General features: G+C 36.6%; 1 protein-coding gene across 1 annotated transcript in view; it reads right to left on the bottom strand.

Moving 5' to 3' along the window:
* The window catches only part of LOC128250610 (uncharacterized), a 559,608-nt gene that overhangs the window by 535,551 nt on the left and 1,557 nt on the right, over positions 1 to 22,500 (bottom strand). The window contains exon 2 of the mRNA XM_089340726.1: positions 7,574 to 7,645. The gene's annotated coding sequence lies outside the window, so the exon portion shown is untranslated. The remainder of the gene's footprint in view (positions 1 to 7,573; positions 7,646 to 22,500) is intronic.

The raw sequence follows: 22,500 nt of genomic DNA, 5'->3' as shown, positions 1-22,500 counted from the left end.
GCGGTGCTCCAGCATGGCCGCAGTCGAATGACTGAAACAAGTAAAAGAGTATATATATATATATATATATATATATATATAATGTATGTATGTGTGTATGTATCTATGTATGTATATAAGATACTTCATCGTATGCTTTTTGTCGTTCAGAATCAAGTAGTTATACAGGTACGGCAAATTATTTACATTGGATGCAAACTTAGCAGGTCCAAACAACAACCACTTAACTCTACCTTTACAACGTACTAACTGGCTTTCTCTCTTTCTCTCCCCCCCCCCCTCTCTCCCTCTCTCTTAATTGTACATTTCACAAATAAGGTTTCCCTTTAAAAAAATGATTGCTAGAAACGACCATAGTGAAATCAAATATATTATAAATTAGTCTATCAAATGTTTAAAACCTCTTTTTAATGCTTGTAGTTGGTCATTTATCGTAAAGTATGATAATTTAAATGGTTCCATTAAAGCATCCGTACAGCGTACACTTAAAAAACAGCACACAAGCGATAAATCGGCAAAAAATCTGTGGGAAAATGAGAAAACATCGGAAGACAAATCGATAAAACAGCGCACGTGTCATAAAACGTGAGCTGTTCATATAGCCACCTTATATTCGTCTGGCATCTGCATTTTAGTGCTTATCTTAAGGACTCAGCTTCAGATAGCCTCCTGAAACAAAAATTACATCGGTTTTCGGTCATGTAAGCTGAAGGGTTTTAATGCCAACAGACCATTTATCGAACTGATTGATAACCTATGGACAGATATATATATATATACCTACATATATACCTACATATATATAACGATGCGTCCTGCCCTAACTCTTCGAAACGCCTGTGTTAGAATGGTGGCAGCTGATGAAGGAAAATGTTCTCTATGTGGCCTGTGTGTTTTCTGTACTCTGGTTATTATTTTTTTTTTGTCTACGTTTTGTTTACAACGTCCTGTACTCAGATATGCACCTATATATACAGGTAGATGTAGGTATGCACATACTTGTACTTATATATGCATATACTGATTTATTATTTGTTATATATATATATATATATATATATATATATATATATATATATATATATATATATATCAACCAACAATAATAATAAAATAAGGATTAATACTAAGTGGCATAGCATTACCTTATTATTATTGTTGATATTATATACTCCAGGAAACCTATATGGTTAAGGTAATATATTCAGAATTATCCAACGCAATATATCTCTAAATTCTTATGAGAATATTATTGGATTTATATATTAACTCTTGAATAACCTATTTTGAATACCTAACTGAGAGCAAACCGGTAGACGTTTGGAGTCGTTGATCGAAACAACGGAACAGCCTGCTCGTGAAATTAACGTGCAAGTGGCTGAGCACTCCACAGACACGTGTACCCTTAACGTAGTTCTCGGGGATATTCAGCGTGACACAATGTGTGACAAGGCTGGCCCCTTTGAAATACAGGCACAACAGAAAACAGGAAGAAAGAATGAGAGAAAGTTGTGGTGGAAGAGTACAGCAGGGTTCGCCACCAAACCCTGCCGGAGCCACGTGGAGCTTTAGGTGTTTTCACTCAATAAACACTCACGACGCGCGGTCTGGGAATCGAAACTGCGATCCTACGACCGCAAGTCCGCTGCCATTGCGCCTCCACAGACGTTTGGAGTATTCCCTTACTATTTACACACATTTCGTCTGTCTTTACGTTCAAATTTCGCCGAGGTCGACTTTGCCTTCTTCCTTTTCGGGTTCAATAAAATAAATACCAGCTGAGTTCTGGGGTCGATGTAATCGACTTACCCACCTTATCCTGAAATTACTGGCTTTGTGCAAAAATTTCAAATCAATATCATAATAGATTAATTATGGTTCTTCTTTCTCAAAGAGGTTAACTAATCATTTGTTATATTCCAGTGAGGACCAGTATGCTATAAATTCTTCTTGAATACTTCTAGAATAAATTTCTATACTTACTAATTGCTCTCCTTGTATCATACTGTTTACTTTCTTTCAAATCTCAATATGGCTTATTTTCCGTCGTTCGTAGTTGGGTGTGTGTGTGTGTGTGTGTGTGTGTGTGTGTGTGTGTGTGTGTGTGTGTGTGTGTGTGTTAATATTTCATTTAGGTATAGCAATGCTAATAACCTGGTGTTAGAACTCAACATACGTATGTTTCAGGAAGAAGCCTTAGTCGAGTACAGGGCGTAATAATAATAATAATAATAATAATAATAATAATAATAATAATAATAATAATAATAATAGTCAAGACGAAGAGTGCGATTTTAGATGTTTTATTCATTGAACAATATTTCGACAGAACGTCTGTCTTTCTCAAGTTCAAACCAAAAGGTGATTGAAAATTCAAAATTTCAGAAACCAAACGTAAACTATGAACCTGGTTTCTGAAATTTTGAATTTTCAATTACCTTTTGGTTTGAACTTGAGAAAGACAGACATTCTGTCGAAATATTGTTAAAAAAATAAAACATCTAAAATCGCACTCTTCGTCTTGACTATTTACCTTCGTGAAGAGTTACGTCAATCCTTTTTTTTAAATATTATAATAATAATAATAATAATAATAATAATAATAATAATAATAATAATAAGTAAATGTCGTGGGAACAAGAAATTATGTAATGAACTTCATTAGCTTACAGCTGTTTCTGCTATAGGATGAGATGCACTTAAAGTTGAGTGTTTGTGTATCAGCCTATAGCTTCGTCGGAGCTTTAAAAATGCAGTGAAATTTTATTTTGGAAAGTATTTATATAAGGGAAAGATTACCATCGGTAAAGCATAAAACATGTGTAGGAAATGAGATTGAAGTACGTAGGAAATGAGATTGAAATATACAGGAAATGAGATTGAAGAGTAACATGTAATTCCCAGGCAAATGTAAATTCAGATAAATCTATGTGTATAGGGATACACAGAGGAAGATCTCGTGTAGGCATATATAAAATATACACAGAATATGTAGGTTGCAAATGGAGATAGGCAGGAAGGGATAGAATCCAAAATCTAGAAAGAGAGAGAGAGTTAAGATAATTTAGAGATTCGTAAAACTGATCAACATAAAGATTCTAGCCAATTTGACAATTAACAGGCCAAGAACAATGAGAAAGAAACACATGTTACTGATAACAATATGTGTGTATAGAGATACAAAGCATGCAAATAAACAAAGATATAGATTTATATATAGACATACACATTGACATAAACACCTACATAAATAGAGATAGATAGAGAGAGAGAGAGAGAGAGAGATAGATTACGTACATTTATACAAATATAAACAAAAATACATGCATACACACACGCACATACATATATATATATACATGCATATATGTATATACACACGGACACGTGTATGGACATATATACACACATATATATATATAATCGCATACATATATAAGCACATACGCATATATGTATACATATATAGAGAGACAGACAGACAGATATATATATATATATATATATATATATATATATATATATGCCATATATATATATGCCATAATTTTATATTGGGGTATACAGACATAGATAGAAAGATAGATAGATAGATAGATAGATAGATAGATAGATAGATGACAGACAAGCATACAAATATACATATATATAAACATATATACACAGACACGTATAGAGAAATACATACACACATAGACTCTTGCACACATAAGCATACACAAACACGTACATATATACATCACTATATACACACATATATACTGACAAATATATGCACATACGCATACATATACACATACAAACTTACATACATACATACATACATACATACATACATACATACATACATACAAATACATACATATACACGTGGCAGAATTTGGCTATGAAAACACTGGAGAGTCAAAGTAATCCGGTAGCTAAAACGAAAATTAGTCCGGTAGCTAAAACGAAAAATAATTCGGTAACTAAAACGAAAATTAAGAAAATGTAAGTCAAATGTAGCGTATGCTTCTAGTCCAAGTTCAAAATTCAGATAAAGGTAAATCCGATGTCCCTTTATAAGTGAGTCTAAATGTTTGGATAATCATGTCGTTTCAATTGATAATCAGCTCACTTCGTTTTAGATTTTGTTTGTCGGACAGTAAAATTCTAATTGCTTCCAAGTAACTTTTCTATTTCTGTTTTTTTTTTCTTCGGTTAGTGCTAGAGCTAGTGCTAGTGGTTGTGCTAGTGTTGGCACTCCGTCGCTTACGACGTCGAGGGTTCCAGTTGATCCGGTCAACGGAACAGCCTGCTCGTGAAATTAACTCGCAAGTGGCTGAGCACTCCACAGACACGTGTACCCTTAACGTAGTTCTCGGGGATATTCAGCGTGAATCAGTGTGACAAGGCTGACCCTTTGAATTACAGGTACAACAGAAACAGGAAGAAAGAGTGAGAGAAAGTTGTGGTGAAAGAGTACAGCAGGGTTCGCCACCATCCCCTGCCGGAGCCACGTGGAGCTTTTTAGGCGTTTTCGCTCAATAAACACTCACAACGCCTGGTCTGGGAATCGAAACCGCGATCCTACGACCGCGAATCCGCTGCCCTAACCACTGGGCCATTGCGCCTCCACCGGTTGTGCTAGTAGTGGTATTTAAAATAGAATCTTGTACCCAGGAGATATTTATTTTTACCTTTGAAATTAGGAAATTTAGAGCTAACAAAGTCCATAGAAGATACTTTTGCGTGTCGGGGTACAAAAAGTTTGTATTGATTTATCAACACTTTCACGGTCTGGAAAATACAGTATATTCTTTTCTACTCTAGGCACAAGGCCCGAAATTTTGGGGGAGGGGGCCAGTCGATTAGATCGACCCCAGTACGCAACTGGTACTTAATTTATCGACCCCGAAAGGATGAAATGCAAAATCGACCTCGGCGGAATTTGGACGCAGAACGCAAAGACAGACCAAATACCTATTTCGTTATTGCCCACAAGGGGCTAAACATAGAGGGAACAAACAAGAACAGACGAACGGATTAAGTCGATTACATCGACCCAGTGCGTAACTGGTACTTAATTTATCGACCCCAAAAGGATGAAATGCAAAATCGACCTCGGCGGAATTTGGACGCAGAACGCAAAGACAGACCAAATACCGCTAAGCATTTCGCCCGGCATTCTAACGTTTCTGCTAGCTCGCCACCTTATTATATACTGTATATTGTAATGTAATTTTATAAGTTAATATAAAATAAGCTTTTTCCTCTAACAAGACGTTTATTTCGAAGAATGGACTATAGATAACTTGCTAAAACTTCGCGGTTTTCAGTTAAAATACGGTGACAGCCTTCATGCAAATACCAACAAATATGCGTTCGCGTGCGTATGTATTTATGCATGTATAGAAAGTAATGGAAAGAGGCAGTTCCTCGGAATTATCTTCGAATAATGGAGATGAGCTGACATTTTATAATTCCTTCCTTTGTCCTTAACTGCAGAATCGCCATTTACTCGTGAAATGTTTAATGTACTTGCACGTTATCGGTGCTATTTTACTGACAACTATTATTACCAGAATTTCTTATGCGGGTGTCGGTTATGACCTTTTTGTTCCGTTATTAATCTTTATAAACATTTGAGTCTTAGCAGTTTTGCGGCATTGTCTTTGTTCTTCTAGAAGTGAGGTTTTTCTTCTTTTCAGATAATCATTTATCCTCTACGATATTTTTATTATAGAGGACAAATTGTGAGTCTAAAGTCTTTGTGAGTGTAAAATTAAGATGGGGGGTTTTTTTTCTCACCCAAGAAATCAGTCTGTTGTTGTTTCGGTCGCTTTCAATCGGTCACAAAAGATTTCTATTGATACTATGAAAGTCTCTCTCTCTCTCTCTCTCTCTCTCTTTTTACTCTTTTACTTGTTTCAGTCATTTGACTGCGGCCATGCTGAAGCACCGCCTTTAGTCGAGCAAATCGACCCCAGGACTTATTCTTTGTAAGCCTAGCACTTATTCTATCGGTCTCTTTTGCCGAACCGCTAAGTTACGGGGATGTAAACACACCAGCATCGGTTGTCAAAGCGATGTTGGGGGGGGGGGGACAAACACAGACACACAAACATATACACACACATGCATATATATATATATATATATATATATATACATATATACGACGGACTTCTTTCAGTTTCCGTCTACCAAATCCACTCACAAGGCTTTGGTCGACCTGAGGCTATAGTAGAAGACACTTTCCCAAGGTGTCACGCAGTAGGACTGAACCCAGAACCATGTGGTTGGTAAGCAAGCTACTTACCACACAGCCACTCCTGTGCCTATTAAATATTCCCCCCAGATATTTCAACCCGATATTAATTCCTAGTATCTTTCAGTTATCTGTAGAGTTTGGATTACATTCCACCCCCTTACACGATTGTGATGCTCATAATCGTTTATGTCTATTACTTTTGCACTGCATTTATTTCTATAATAGGTTTTTTTTTTTTTTTTTTTTGTAGTTCGATCTTGATAAAGTATTTTGGGATTGGAACCAAGGTTTATCGAAAGAATCATTGTAATTTTACATATCGACAGTTTCTTTGAGATTTAGCTCGGGTATCTTGCTTCATGAGTTTCTTGATTTCGGTTCAGCTACTTCTTTTGTTACCATATTTCTATGATATTCGTTTCATTTTCGTCATTCTTTCTCCCTTTTTTGTCATTCGTATCTTCTGGTTACTGATTTCTTTAAGGTTTGAGATATATTTTCTTTTATTTGAATCCCTCTGAACACATGGCTGTAATGCTCCCCCACTACTCCTGCTCGGGATCAGTGATGCACATATTGTCGGCCACTAAGGGTTACGGTCAAGTGGTTACGGTCAAGCAACTAACACGCAAATCTGTGATATTGAGCAGAATATTTGCTGTAACGATATTTCTGCTTCAGCAACTCAGTGCTGAATCTGTCTGATATGTAATGGAAAATAAGTGTCAAAACATTGATGTCCAGGTCAGAAAAGCAAAGTTTGAAGGGAATAATAGTGATTTCCTTAGATTTCTAGATAGAAGCAAATAGGGAATAATACCTACTAACCAAAAACAAACAAAAAAACAATTTAAATTTTGTAACACAGTGTTATACGAGGTTTTATGACTGTTGCTACTTTATCGTTGTTTAGTTTTAGAATACGTCTTTCGTTGGTCTCTATAGTCTATTGGTTAAAAATTTCAATTATTTCAATCTTTAAATTATCCTCATATTCAAAATTTCTATCTCTGGAATTTTCCATTCTTAAATACTTCTTATACTGTTTTGTGTGCGATAGGTCTATCTTTGTAACTCATGCTGTTCTCAATATTTATAACATTAATGTTCTGAGTTCAAATTCCGTCGAGATCGGCTTTACCTTTCATTTTTTTCAGGGTCGATAAAATAAGTATCAGTTGAGCAGTGGGGTCGTTGTATTCGATTTACGCCATCCCCCGAAATTGCTCACCTTGCGCCAAAATCTAAAATCAACATCCCTTAACATTAAGCAAGGCGGTGAGGTGATAGAATCGTTAGTACACAGAGCAAAATGCTTACCGGTATTTCGACTGGCTTCACGATCTGAGTTCAAATTCCGCCGAGGTCCACTTTGCCTTTCATCTTTTCAAGCTGAATAAAATAAGTATCAGTCGATCAGTGATATCGATGTAATTGATTTATCCCCTCCTCTGAAATTCGTCTTCTGCCAAAATTTTAAATCAATATTTTTAACATTAATAATTTTACTCGCGTTCTTTGTATTTTCTTTACGAATTCTTTCTTTCAGACAAGCTATTTTTGTCTCACATATTTTGTTATAAATTGTCTCTTTTTAAATTAGTGAGTAAAAAAAAAAAAACCATATGGATGACTTCCAATACTTGTTTAGCATTTATTTTATCAACTACTGAGGAATGAAATGAGAAGCTCAACTCGCAAGAAATTTAGCACACAATAAGGCGGTTGTTAAGCGTTTAATTCGAAACTTAAGTGTACGTCACTGTACCCACTTTATATATAACCGCAGACCTGGCCGTGTGTTTAAGATGTCCACTTAAAACAGCATGGTTTCTGGTTCGAACTCACTGTGAGGCACCTTGGGCATATGTCTTCTACTATAACTAAGGGTCAATCAAAGCTTTGTATTCCTATTTGGTATAGGTAAGCTTAATCTGTTAAACTGTGCCCTTAGGGGAATATTGTTTGTTGCAAGCAAGCATTCTGACTTAAAGATAACTTATTCCTTTTCTAAAACCAGTCTTGAGATTCCTAAAAATATCGCTGGCACCGCAGTTCTCACTAAAAACGAACAAAAACTACTTATAAGTCGAGTAGGAATTCACCTGTCATTCGCCATCCAGAGGTAGTTATCATTGCAAACTTCGAAAAAGAACAATCACATAAACAAAATAATTTTAAAGAATCGATATCAACGAGTAATGTTTACTTTGTGATTAGGAGATGGGTTCAATATGGGTGAAGAAGGAGTTACGAGTGAGTCAGAGTTACACGAGACCATCCATCTCCGAAGATCGGAAGTGACAGTAACGGTGGTATAACAAGCATAGAAAGAACACAGTATGTCTATTGACCAGAAGTTGCAGTGTGTTGGTGAGAGACTTCTTTGGATGCAGTCTACGATATTTGTATAGTATAGTTCCAGATGTGGGAACTGGTGTGTGTGTCTCGCTTGAGCTTTCTAGAGAATTAGTTGTACAGTTTGTAAGCTCTATCAACTCTTAAATTATATATGAGAATCTCTTGAGTTGGCTACCTATGAACCCCATTTGTCTTTAAACTCCTAATAAATTTTATACTAGAACTCTCTCCTTTGCAATGTGGTTGCACTCTCTCTCTCTCTCTCTCTCTCTCTCTCTCTCTCTCTCTCTCTCTGGCCACTACTATTATTTCTACAGTATCACAAGTTTTGAGGTCCCTGAAAATATCACTGGTGCCGCATTTCTCACTAAAAGAGAACAAAAACTATTTATAAGTGGAATAGAAATTTACCTATCATCTGCAATCCGAAGGTGTTTATCTACCATTACAATATTTGAAAAAGAACTTTAACGAAGTGATAAGTGATGCAATGTGGCTTAAACCCTGATAATATATGTCTTCTGGGTTAATATGATGAATAACATTAAGAAAATACAAAGCCAAGTTGAATATTTATCCCACCACTAACAGGAAATACAGCAAACAGGTATAACATGAATAAATCTGTCAAATAGAATACATAATTTCAAAGTACTTCTTGAGGATGAAGATGAACGTTGGAAAAACACTAAGTATGGCGTCGAGAAACCCTGCTACAATTCTCTCCTCATTGAAGTTGCAAAGCCGAATAAACTGCTCTCATGCCGAAGATCCGAGCTCGCTCGTGGCAATCCACCTAACTAAAAAATTAGAAGGAAAAGCTTCCTCTAAATAGCTGAAGTTGGCTCATCACATGATGAGCCAAAATGGGTACCTAAAGATAAAGAACGAACACGCTTCTGCTATAGAACCATCCTCCAACATCTTCCTTCGCAACATTAACCTACTTTCTTCAGCTTATAACCATACATGTTTCTATCTATATTAGACCCCTTTCATATCTGCATGTTTCCATTCATGAACAAACTAGACTGCTGGTATCAAATTCAAAATGCTTCTTTGGATAGTGACATCAAAACAATACTACAAAGCAAGCTGATAAGAAATTGCAACCTTGCTTCCTTATAAAGCGCAAACGCACAATGAAGGAAACAGTCCTGCACTCGTACATCTTTCTAACGAAAAAAATCAACTCTCAGCGCCCCTATAACTTTCTCTATTCTGAAGACATAGCTTCGAAATCGAATCAATAAAGCACCGATTCCTAACTTCCTACATATCTTTGGGATGTTGCTCATATATCTGGGAAGATGTTGAACGTGAATCCTAAATTTAAAAGAGCCCTATTTTGTTGATACACATTCCTTCCCTCTTTTTTCACACTTACTGTGTATCATATTGTATCTCTCAGTCCCAGAACTAAACTCGTCTTATGGAATTACTTCTCCAGTCATTGACCGATACATCCTCACCAGTATCACAGGACATCCAAATGTCATTAGTGCCAACCTTGTTCTTTCTTATAAGAAATCAATAAGCAGATGGGCTGCATCACATGAAAAATGACAGGAAAAAACCAACAAAGCCATTGCTGTGGTGGTGGATTGATATTGCTAATATAGTAATGAAGTTTATAGTGATATAATTAATAGGTGATAATGACGATATTTGTGTTGTTTATGATTGTAATTAATGTAATGGTGATAGAAGCGAACGGAGAATGAAAATTATGATAATCAATGGAGATGATGGATATGAAGCAGTAGTGGTGTTAACGTGACGTTAATAGCGCTGTGACACTGGTTATGATATGTTACATTGAACGAGGAAGCCATCCAAATCGTTTGAATGTAAAGAAAAGTTAACACGTAAACGGTGAATATGTGATGTGTTCAGCATCCAATAAACGACCGGTCGGTCGTTTGCTCATTAATGCAACATTACATTAAATGCGTAAGACTTTGTAGAAATCGTTATTATAGCAGAATAGCTACTTAACCATACGGGTGATGAAAATACCCAATACTCTTTTCACTTCTTTATTTTATTTCATTCTTTTTTTATCATGCGACACTCCTTTCGCATTTTCTAAACCACATTCATAAGAACTTAATCATTTTGCAGAGAAATTCATGTAAGGTCACCAGAAGCATGCATTCATAATGGTGCCGTCTATTTAAGACAGCCACTGAAAATACTGACAGATATCTTTCCATCTCTTCAATTCAAATTATCCATAACCATCAATCGAATCAATTTATAATTTTTTTCTTCAAACCTCGAAACAAATAAATACTTTAAATTATCATATTTTCTATATGTTTATTATTGTTGTTTAAATTGCAAAACTTACTCGCTGCATTTGCGACAGCTTTGCTCTGATTATGATAACGATGAGGTGGGAAATATGATTCAGAGGAAGGAAGAAATGTGATAATGTGGAGGACGAAGGAGGTGGACAAGGATGTTAGGAGGATGAGGATGAAGGATGGAGGAAAGAGTTGATGATGACAGCGATAATTGTTACTGTTCATGAATGTTGCTTCAATTCTCCGAAATTCTGACTCGCACTCAGTGTTTAATTTTTTTCTTTCTCTGTCTCTCTCTCTCCTCCTATTCCTTCTCTCTTTTCCGCGCGCTCTCTCTCCCTCCTCCTTCTCTCTTCTTCCTCTCTCTATCTCTCTCTCTAACAAGCTCACTGGCTAATCGTGACACCAGCGCCTGTTCTGACATTGTTTTTCTTTATATCGCTGGCAGAGAGAAGAGTCACTGCTATATATAACGGTCGAGCATCCATCATAGACGAGACCAATGAAGGTCGAAATCATGTGATCTAGTGGTCTCTGCCCTGGAGATGGCGGGGATTTATCTCTCCGCTAGCGACATAAACAAGAGTGCAATTGGCACCAGAATCCAATATGAGAGTTTCTCCTATATTATCTACCGCAGTATAGTTTTTTCTAACAGAATATCCACGTTTAAGTGGGGTTAAATATGACATCTCAGTATTAATATTGCTTCTGTCACATATCTTTCTCTTATATGCACATAATTCTCCACTTTGTTAGTGTCTATCTTCAAATTTTCCGCCATTTTGTAATTTATCCTGTTCAGTAATATTCTTATCCCTGCAGCTTATTTGTAATAATAACTTTCTTTGTCTACAAATAGCTTAGCTTTCGTCGCCTCAGGGACGTGTTACGTCAAGGAATGTAGGAATGTTGAGAACCTGCGTTAGAAACCAGCCCACTGCAGGATCGTTTACGCAGATAGAAATAAGGACCGCATATTCTTCATACCATATTTTACCGTCTTGAAGAAGTCGATATATTAGATAATGACGACCCAGACAAACTATATCTGGACAAAAACAAGGGATTGTTATATCTCTTCTCGATCAAGAGGCTAAATTACAGTATATTACGCACGCGTGCACACATTCATAATGTGGAGGGCGCAAGTCGATTGCATCAACCCCCAGTGTTCAACTGGTACTTATTTTATCGACCTCGAAAGGATGAAAGTTAAAGTCGACCTCGGTGGAATTTGAACTCAGAACATAAAACGGACGACATGCTGCTAAGCATCTTGCCCGGCGTGCTAACGGTTCTGCCAGCTCACACACTTAATAATAATAAATCCTACGTAAAACACTTTCAATACAGTAACCATAAGAGCATCACAGCAAACCACAGCACATACCCAAGGCACACAGAGCTGCGCTCGGTAGTGAAGTGAAAGCACGTTATAAAAATAAAATTACTGAATAATAATAGTAATGATAATGATAATAATAATAATAATAATAATAATAATAATAATAATAATAATAATAATAATAATAATAATAAGGAAATCAGCAAAAAATGGCCTACTTGAAGGCCCCCAAGACCAGATGGAGTTCAAGGCTACTGGATCAAAAGATTTGGTGAAAGTCATGCACGAACAGCTGCGCAACTCAACGCCTTGTTGAATGCCGACCAGGGAACACCAGAGTGGTTGACAATGGGTAGGACAGTGCTGTGCTTGAAAAACATCGAAAAAGGCAATACGGTAGACAAATACAGGCCGATATCCTGCTTGCCACTTATGTGGAAATTATTGACTGGAATAGTCGCAGAGTCAATGTACGGACATCTGGGGAAAAATGGAGCCCTGCCACATGAGCAGAAGGGTTGCAAGCGTAAGTGCTGAGACACCAAGGATCAACTCCTGGTAGACAAAACTGTACTTAAAGATTTCAAGAGGGGGAAATCTAACTTAGCCATGTCATGGAACGATTATCGCACTCCACAACATGCGTATCCTTGGCGTAGTTCTCAGAGAGATTCAGTGTGACACAATGTGACAAGGCTGATTCATTGAAATACAGGTGCTACTCATTTTTGCTCATTGGGATTTGTCTGTTAGGCTTATATTTTACATGTGTTTTGACCGAAATATTCCACCGGTATTGCTTTATGTAATGACTGAATATACGCTCCACGTCGCTGTAAGTTAATCTTTTTTTTCTTTTCTTCAACAGTATATTTTTTAAACGTATTGCGTATTGAAATAAAGGGTATTACGCAAGGATACAACGTGCCGTATTACGAAAAACAAGAAAGCATAACAGCAACAACAACAAAACAACATAGCTTTCTAAGTATCAGAGAAATTGTAATCGTAAATAACTGAAATGGCGAATCATTTGTTGCTTTTCATTTTCCTGTTGCACGTGTAAAATGGACAATTTCAGAGAAATAAATCAGATAAGAAATTAATGTCATCAGCTGGTATTGTTTCTTTTATCTGATCACTAACTACATATTCTTCTGGTTTTGGTTTTAGTTTTGTTTTTCGTTAGTTCTTTTGTAGTTTATTTCTACCTAGAAAGAAGCGCTTGAAAATACATGCATTCACCAGGTAGTCATATATGCATGTACGGCTCTGCGCGTGTGCGTGTGTGTATGTGTGCGTGCGTGAGTGTGTGTATGCGTATGTATGCGTATGTATATGTGTGTTTACATACTTACATATGCACAAAAATGACGTAAGACAAACTATTCAACTATGAATGTAGTACTTCAGTATAGCTTTTACTGTGAGAGTTTGAATAAACTAAAACGCTATAGGTCGTATTTCTGGAAATAATTCACAAAATGCCTTGTAATTGTAATTTCCTAATTAGCCATGTCCCCAATAATTGTTGGATTAAATCTATAGAACTGTTGAAGTAATGGCAGAATTCTCGTTAGTTAACCACATATATATATATGGTTAACTAATGAGAGAGAGAAGGAGGGAGAGAGAGAGAAGGAGGGAGAGAGAGAAGGAGGGAGAGAGAGAGAGAAGGAGGGAGAGAGAGAGAGAAGGAGGGAGAGAGAGAGAGAAGGAGGGAGAGAGAGAGAAGGAGAGAGAGAGAGAGAAGGAGGGAGAGAGAGAGAAGGAGGGAGAGAGAGAGGAGGGAGAGAGAGAGAAGGAGGGAGAGAGAGAGAAGGAGGGAGAGAGAGAGAAGGAGGGAGAGAGAGAGAAGGAGGGAGAGAGAGAGAAGGAGGGAGAGAGAGAGAAGGAGGGAGAGAGAGAGAAGGAGGGAGAGAGAGAGAAGGAGGGAGAGAGAGAGAGAGGAGGAATGAACGAAAATGGAAGTTGCGCAATCGTTATCATACACCCTAGGTGTAGAATGCGCCTCCTCTGGTGATTGTTTAAATAAGTTCCTCGTTAGATCCTCACGCCATTTCATTCAATTTGATGCAAGATAATGATGATTGCACAACATTTCACTAATGTACTACAGGTGTGAGAATGCGTCGAAAGAATTGTAGTAATTTTTAAATAAAGAATGTCGTTAATTTCATTCTCTTTCATTTGGCTATTTATATAAAACTCTACGAGTGCTATGCGATTCCTGGTGTATATTCAGTAGCAATAGCATTTCCACTGTATGATGAAATCAAGTAACCAGTAATTGTGGGTGAGCTTTGCACAGCATTCTACAAGGTCTTTAACCGAATCTCAATTAACTATATATAATTTTTTTTTTTAAATAACAAATGTTTCCTTCTCGAGCCAAGCCAGGTTCATAAGGGCCGGTTTCCACGTTTCAGTGACGTATATATTCCCCACCTGGACGGGACGCCGATCCGTCGCAGGATTACTCATTTTTGCCGGCTGAGTGGACTGTAGCAACGCATCGCCCGGTCCAGGAACCGAAACCACAATCTTACGATCATGAGTCCAACACCCTTAACCACTAAGCCACGCAAATCTATATATATATATATATAATTAAGGGATCAGCAAATATGGTGAAGCAAATATTTGCTGATCCCTTAATTATATTTATAAATATATATGAGCTTTTAAATAAGTTCTCCACCAATAATGGTGCTTTCATACCGATGGGCTTGGTAAAAATTATTAATTGTTAATTGATTTATTAATTAATAAATTGATAATCCTTTACCCTTTTAATTTGTATATATATATATATATATATATATATATATATATATATATATATGTATGTATGTATGTATGTATGTATGTATGTATGTATGTATGAACGTATGTATGTATGTAAATATACGAATTATTTTATAATTATATAAATAATTATAACAACGGGTCAGCTTAAAGCATCACCACGCACTGCTAAAAATAGACGTTAAAGTCTTTTTTTACTACCTTAAAATACTTTAACGTCTATTTTTAGCAGCGCGTGGTGATGCATTAAGCTGACCCCTTGTTATAATTATGTATCTAATTAGAAAATAATACGTAAAATTTACCTAAAAGGTTTTTATTTTCCGCACTGGCTACCTGATAAAATCATTATTGATTTTACCCTTTATTATTATATGTATATATATATGTGTATATATATGTATATATGTATTTATATATGTATATATAAATGTATGTATATATATGTAAATATATGTATGTATATATATATGTAAATATATGTATATATATATATGTAAATATATGTATATATATATATGTAAATATATGTATATATGTGTATATATACATGTATATATGTGTATATATACATATATATATATATATATATACATATATATATATATATATATATACATATATATATATATATATATACATATATATATATATATATATATATATATACATATATATATATATATATATACATATATATATATATATATATATATATACATATATATATAGATATATACATATATATATAGATATATACATATATATATATATATATATATATACATATATATATATATATATATATATACATATATATATATATATATATATATACATATATATATATATATATATATATACATATATATATATATATATATATACATATATATATATATAATACATATATATATATATATATATACATATATATATATATATATACATATATATATATATATATATATACATATATATATATATATACATATATATATATATATATATATATATATATATATATATATATATATATATATATATATATATATATATATATATATATATATATATACATATATATATATATATATATATATATATATATATATATTATATATATATATTATACATGTATATATATATATATATATATATATATATATATATTATACATGTATATATATATATATATATATATATATACACATGTATATATATATATTTATATATATATATATGGCTGAAGTATATTTGCCACTTAAATGTGGCTGACCCCTAAGGGTGGATGTTACTGTTGCTTTTAGCCCCAGGAGAACATCTCCTCCAGTTGGCTATCGACACACATCTGTGTCCTGTCTGTATTTGCAAAGGGAAGTCATCCTTCCCATCTTGATCTGCGATACGTACGGACTCGAGTTTCTGGGTATATGTATATATATATGTTTGTGCATATATATTGTTAATCCTTGGCGGCAAGTTATCATCTACTGGAGAAGTAATTGCAACTACTAAGCACACTTTTTTCCTCTGTCCCAGCTCATTGGGATTTGTCTGTAATGGCTTATATTTCACATATGTTTTGACCGAAATACTCCACCGGTATTCCTTCATGTAATAACTGCGTATACACTTTACATCGCTGCAAGTTCATCTATTTTTTTGTCTTCAACAACATACTTTTTAAACGTTGCATTGCGTATTGTTTTGTTCACATCATTTTACATATGCAAATAAGCATCGTGATAACAATTTCAGACCTTCCTGGACCATCCCTTATGATTTGGGATGGTTAATTCCACAGTGTCTACATCAGTTGCTACATGTCGATTTTTTGCTTGCATCGCTATTTTTCTTTTCTATATTTTCTGAGAATCAATCGTTATTTCAGGTTCCTAGATTTCAAGTCGAATTTCTTTTTTTCTCCCTTTTTTTTTATTTTTGTTCATCACATGACACTGGAAGAACTTTCTAGAAGTCATTAATATATTTGTGAGCTGCCTGCTTAATCTTCTGTGAAGAGTTGGTAGCCGCTGACATCTGAAGAACAAAAACAAATCTTGATGTCATAACCTCTCAACCCTGGACGATCCCGTTGAGTTTCATCTTTTTCACGTCACACCTATATCAGTAGTTGAAACTTTCATACATAATGACATTAATACTGAAACATGAGATTAATGAATGTAGAATACACTGACGTATATTATAATTAATGAAATATTTCGCATAATATAAGAGAAATGAATTTAAAATTGCTTGGTGTGTGTCTGTGCGCCTTTCTTTTTATGTACTCGCTATCCCTAACTTTGTGGAGGCGCAATGGACCAGTGGTTAGGGCAGCGGATTCGCGGTCATAGGATCGCAGTTTCGTTTCCCAGACCGGGCGTTTGTGAGTGTTTATTGAGCGAAAACACCTAAAGCTCCACGAGGCTCCGGCAGGGGGTGGTGGCGAACCCTGCTGTACTCTTCCACCACAACTTTCTCTCACTCTTACTTCCTGTTTCTGTTGTGCCTGTAATTCAAAGGGTCAGCCTTGTCACACTGTGTCACGCTGAATATCCCCGAGAACTACGTTAAGGGTACACGTGTCTGTGGAGTGCTCAGCCACTTGCACGTTAATTTCACGAGCAGGCTGTTCCGTTGATCGGATCAACTGGAACCCTCGACGTCGTAAGCGACGGAGTGCCAACACACACACATCCCTAACTTTAGAACTAGCTACACTGCTGAACCACAGTGTCCCTGGTGGAATAGATTCAGATAGACTGAATATGTTTTATACGTCAGCCTCTAGCATGGAGTTGGGTGGTAGTTCTCCAGCATGTGAATTATTTCTTTTTTCAGACCTGTTGCTAATGCCAATAACCATGGTATATTTGTAGCAGGATGAAGCGTAAGGAAAATAACAGCATCAATTGTTTTCTCTTCCATTATCTGCCATATGCTGACGAATGAATTTGCTCATGAAAATCGTAGAAAGTAAGTTTGCAGACAGGATGGCGCATCAGTAACAGCATTTCTTGGTGTCCTAAAAACAAATCTGTAAACAACTCTATGAATTCTTTAAGTGGAAAGGCTTCGAGCAACTGTAGCATCATTTGTTTGCTTTCGTGTAACACTTGACAATAACACTATTGAACCTCCGAATGTTCTTCCTGAAATATTTTGTATTAAGTGAATCAAGTATGAACGATTTATGTAGTACATTAAATAAATCTGGTGCTTCTAGGATATTGATTGCACCGGATTTACAACAAGTACCAAAATTAGGATAGGCCAACGTTCATCCAGTGCGCTCTCCCACGACATTAGTGCGTCACATCCATTTTTCACATCCATTAAGCCTATACCGGATAAATTGACAGCTATTTCTAGCATTGAGTCTACATCATGCGGTCTTGCAGAATTCAAATCCTTCTTTGTCTGTTTTGACAATTAACTATGTTTTCAGCGTCTTGTTCTAAAATTTGTTCATGTTCTTAAGAAAATTGTTGTAATACTAGTTGGCATTTTGCGTTAACATACATTTTCGCAGTTCTTGAGAAAGTTGTTGCCATGCTACTCTATGATGTCAGCATCTTGATCCGAAATTTATGAAAGCGCGTGACTTGGTGGTTATGGTATTCAGTTCGTGTTAATAAGGTCGGGAGTTCGATTTTTGGCTTCGCGTTGTATTTTTTAACAAGAGACTATATTTCACTTTGTTGCAGTCTATTTAGCTGGTAAAAATGAGTAGTTCCTGTAATTCAAAGGGCCAGCCTTGTCACACTCTGTGTCAGGCTGAATCTCCCCTGAGAACTACGCGTGTCTGTGGAGTACTCAGCCACTTGCACGTTAATTTCACAAGTAGGCTGTTCCATTGGACCGGCTCAGCAGTAACCCTGTTTAATTTATTTAAATCATGATATCAGGTTATTTTCCACGCAGTTTCATCACATACAGAAAATATCAAGCATGGAAAATCGAAGTTTATTACATATTATTTATTATTGTACAGACTTGTAGTACGGTGCGGTCCTAATTATTTCGTACTTTTACGGTGTTAGAAGCGTCTCAGTTCTAGAGTTGGTTTATCATTTTAAATCACATTTGATTTTAAAGCATTTTTAGAAACCTTTTAATGATACACTCTGGAAAAGATTTAAGTTTTGAAATAAACCGTCCCTAAAATTTGGCTTTAAATCATCTGAAACAAACAATTATCTCAGTCCCTAAAAACAATCATCTGTATAATTGAAATTGCTCTATAAGTATGAATGAATATGCTCTATAAGGAAGATATCCAACAACGATAATAATGAACCCTAACATCCTAACAGAGACAAAGTCTGAAATGTGTAAGAAGAGTATAGTTAATTATACTTGACAGACTATTTTATCTATCTCGGTAGAATTTGAACTCGGGTCGTAAAGAGCCATAACTAAATACCGCAAGGCATTTTCCGGTGCTCTAACGATTCAGGCAATCTGTTAACCTTAATTGTTTAATATAGGCAGAAGACAAGGTGGTGGGTGGCAGAATCGTCAGCAAATCAGGCAAAATGCTTAACAATCCGTCTTTATGTTCTGAGTTCAAATTACACCGAGATCGACTTTGCAGTTAGTTCATCCGTTCGAGGTCGATAAAATAAGTACCAATTAAACACTGGAGTCGATATAATCCACTTAACTCTCCCTCGAAATTGCTGGGCCTTTATATAATCAGAAGGCTATTAAATCGCCCCAGTACTTGACTTTGTACTTTATTTTATCGATTCATGGAGAGATGAATAGAAAATTTCACATCAGTGAGATTTGAGCCCAAAACGTAAACAGCCGGAAGACATACCACAAGGTACTTTGCCCGACGTTCTGACGATTCTGCCAATCCGCTGTCTTGATAATAAAAGTGTTTTTCAACCCCTCGATTGCTTATATCTGCCCATGTTACTCACTCTGTTTGTGAGGATATGTTTTATTTACTTCTATAATTCTATAGATCAGTGGTTCTCAGCCATTATTTGCCCATGGACACCGTTGATTTTTATTCCACTGGACCTCCATAGCCAATCGATGTAAATGAAAAAAATGTTACTGTATTTTTAATATTTGAATATTATTAGGAAGGCGAATGGCTTAATGGTTAGAGCGTCGGGTTCACAATCATGAGGTAGTAAGTTCTATTCTCGGTCCGGGCCGTATGCTGTGTTCTTGAGCAAGTCACTGTATTTCACGTTGCTCCAGTTCACTCAGCTGTAGAAATGAGTTGTCACGTCACTGGTGCCCAGCTATATCAGCCTTTGCCTTTCTCTTGGATAACACTGGTGGCGTGGAGAAAGTCTGTTATGCGCCTGTGGCTTCTTTAGCTCTTCTGCTGTCAGTTCCTCGGAGTGCTCCTCGATGAGTTCATTGTTGTCACCTTCATCCACATCCAGGCCCAAGGACTTGCCGAAGGATACAATCTCCTTGTGTCTTTCAAAGTCTGTTTCAGGCACAACTCAGGCCGCAACTTCTTCCACGCAGAGGTCAAGGTCCTCTTTGTAACACCCTGCCAGGCCATATCGATAACTCTGAGGCATAGCACGATGTTGTAGTGGTCCTTCCAGAACTCTCGAAGGGTGAGGTTTGTGATCTCCTTCACCTCAAAGCAGCAGCAGAACAGGTGCTTGGTGAAAAGCTTCTTGAAATTAGAAATCTCCTGCTGGTCCATGAGCTGCAGGGATAGGGGTGGTGTCGGGTGGAAGGTAGAGAACCTTTATAAACTTGAACCTTCGAGGATGTCACCTTCGAGGTTATGTGGGTGAGCAGGTGCATTGTCCAGGACGAGAAGGGCTTGCAGGGGCAGGTTATTTTCATGGAGATATTTCTTAACGTCAGGACCAAAGACCAAATTCACCCACTCCACAAAGAACTTCCTGGTGACCCACTCCCTTGGATTTGTCCTCCACATAACCTGCAGTTTTTTCTTTCAAAATCGTATGTGACTTAAAGGCTCTGGGGTTTTCCGAACGATAACGAGCAGCGGCTTAATCTTGCAGTCGCCGCTCGCATTGGCGCACAGTGCAAGGGTTAGCCTATCCTTCATGGGTCGTGGCCAAACATCCTCTTCTCCTCTGCCGTTATATGAGTCCTCCTTGGTATCTTCTTCCACTAAAGTCCTGTCTCGTCACAGTTGAAGACTTGCTGGCCGATGTATCCTCCGGCTGCTATAATTCCGGCAAAAGTTTTGAGGTAATCCTCAGCTGCCTCCATGTCCTCTCTCGCTGCCTAACTATGCCTGATAAGGGGATGAAGTGAATACCGGTCTTCTTTTTAAAATTCTCGAACCAGCCCCGACTAGCTTTAAACGGTTCGCTCGATGCCTCGTCCGTACAAGTGCCTGGGGTCTGCTACAGCAAATCAGCGTAAATAGCCCGTGCCTTCTTGCAGAGTATAGCCTCCATCACGGTATTTCCTGCGAACTGCTTCTCCGTCAACCACACCATCAGCAATTTCTCCATATTTTCATGGATAGATGCCTGCTATTTAGAAATTATTTTTAACGACCTTGGCAGGCGTTATAGCCTTTATCGACTCCTTCTGCTTCAGTATGGTGCAGATCGTAGAAGTGCTACGCTCGTACTGCTTCGCTATGTCACTACACGCACACCCTGATCATGTTTTTTCGATAATTTCTTTCTTTGATTCAATGCACATCATCCACTTCTTCTCACCACTGTCCTTCGCACTCACTTTCTTTGGACCCATGAAAAGCGAAATTTTAATAACTGCAAGCACAATGACGAGCACAAAATTGATGCTTCTGTAGCAACGACGAAGTAAGCATTTTACCACCCGTCAAGCTAACGATCCACTAACGATCTTCGCACTTGCTAACGCGCATGTCTGTCTAGCTATCGAGTGAGACACGGCATGCTGGGCGGATGTTACGGCGTTCACTGTGACGTTCGATACGTCAACTAGCAGTGGGGTATGTGAAGCTAGCTGCTAACCCGAATTTTAGTTCGCTAATCAAAGCAAAAAAACTCGGCCGAGAGACAGCTCGTATCTCGAAAGACTCGTTTGTTGGGACACTCGTAAGTCAAGGTACCACTGTATTAGCTATTTATTGAATTATACATTGAAATTCAAGCATTAAACTAGCATCCAACTAAAACCGAGAAGTAACTTATATAACCAGGTGCCAAACTTATTTCTACGCATGCATTGATGTAGATAAAGTATGGAAGCACTATTTCCATTCTTAAATACACACAAATAACTTACTGTAAGCACTTAATACAATGTAATCTAAACAGGTTTTGTTGCTAATCTACAACAGTCTCATAAGTTCGATGTCACTGTTGCTTGGGTAAGACTACCATTCAATGTTCTCAAAAGTTGGCGCTTCGTCGGCGAGTGTTCTAGTTCATTCTATCGACAAAACAGCCTACTTA

The sequence above is a fragment of the Octopus bimaculoides genome, chromosome 23 (genome assembly GCF_046866305.1).
Source record: "Octopus bimaculoides isolate indiv1 chromosome 23, ASM4686630v1, whole genome shotgun sequence".
NCBI lineage: Eukaryota > Metazoa > Mollusca > Cephalopoda > Octopoda > Octopodidae > Octopus > Octopus bimaculoides.
The sequence above is the reverse complement of the archived record's forward strand: the minus strand, read 5'-3'. Positions and strand labels throughout refer to the sequence as shown.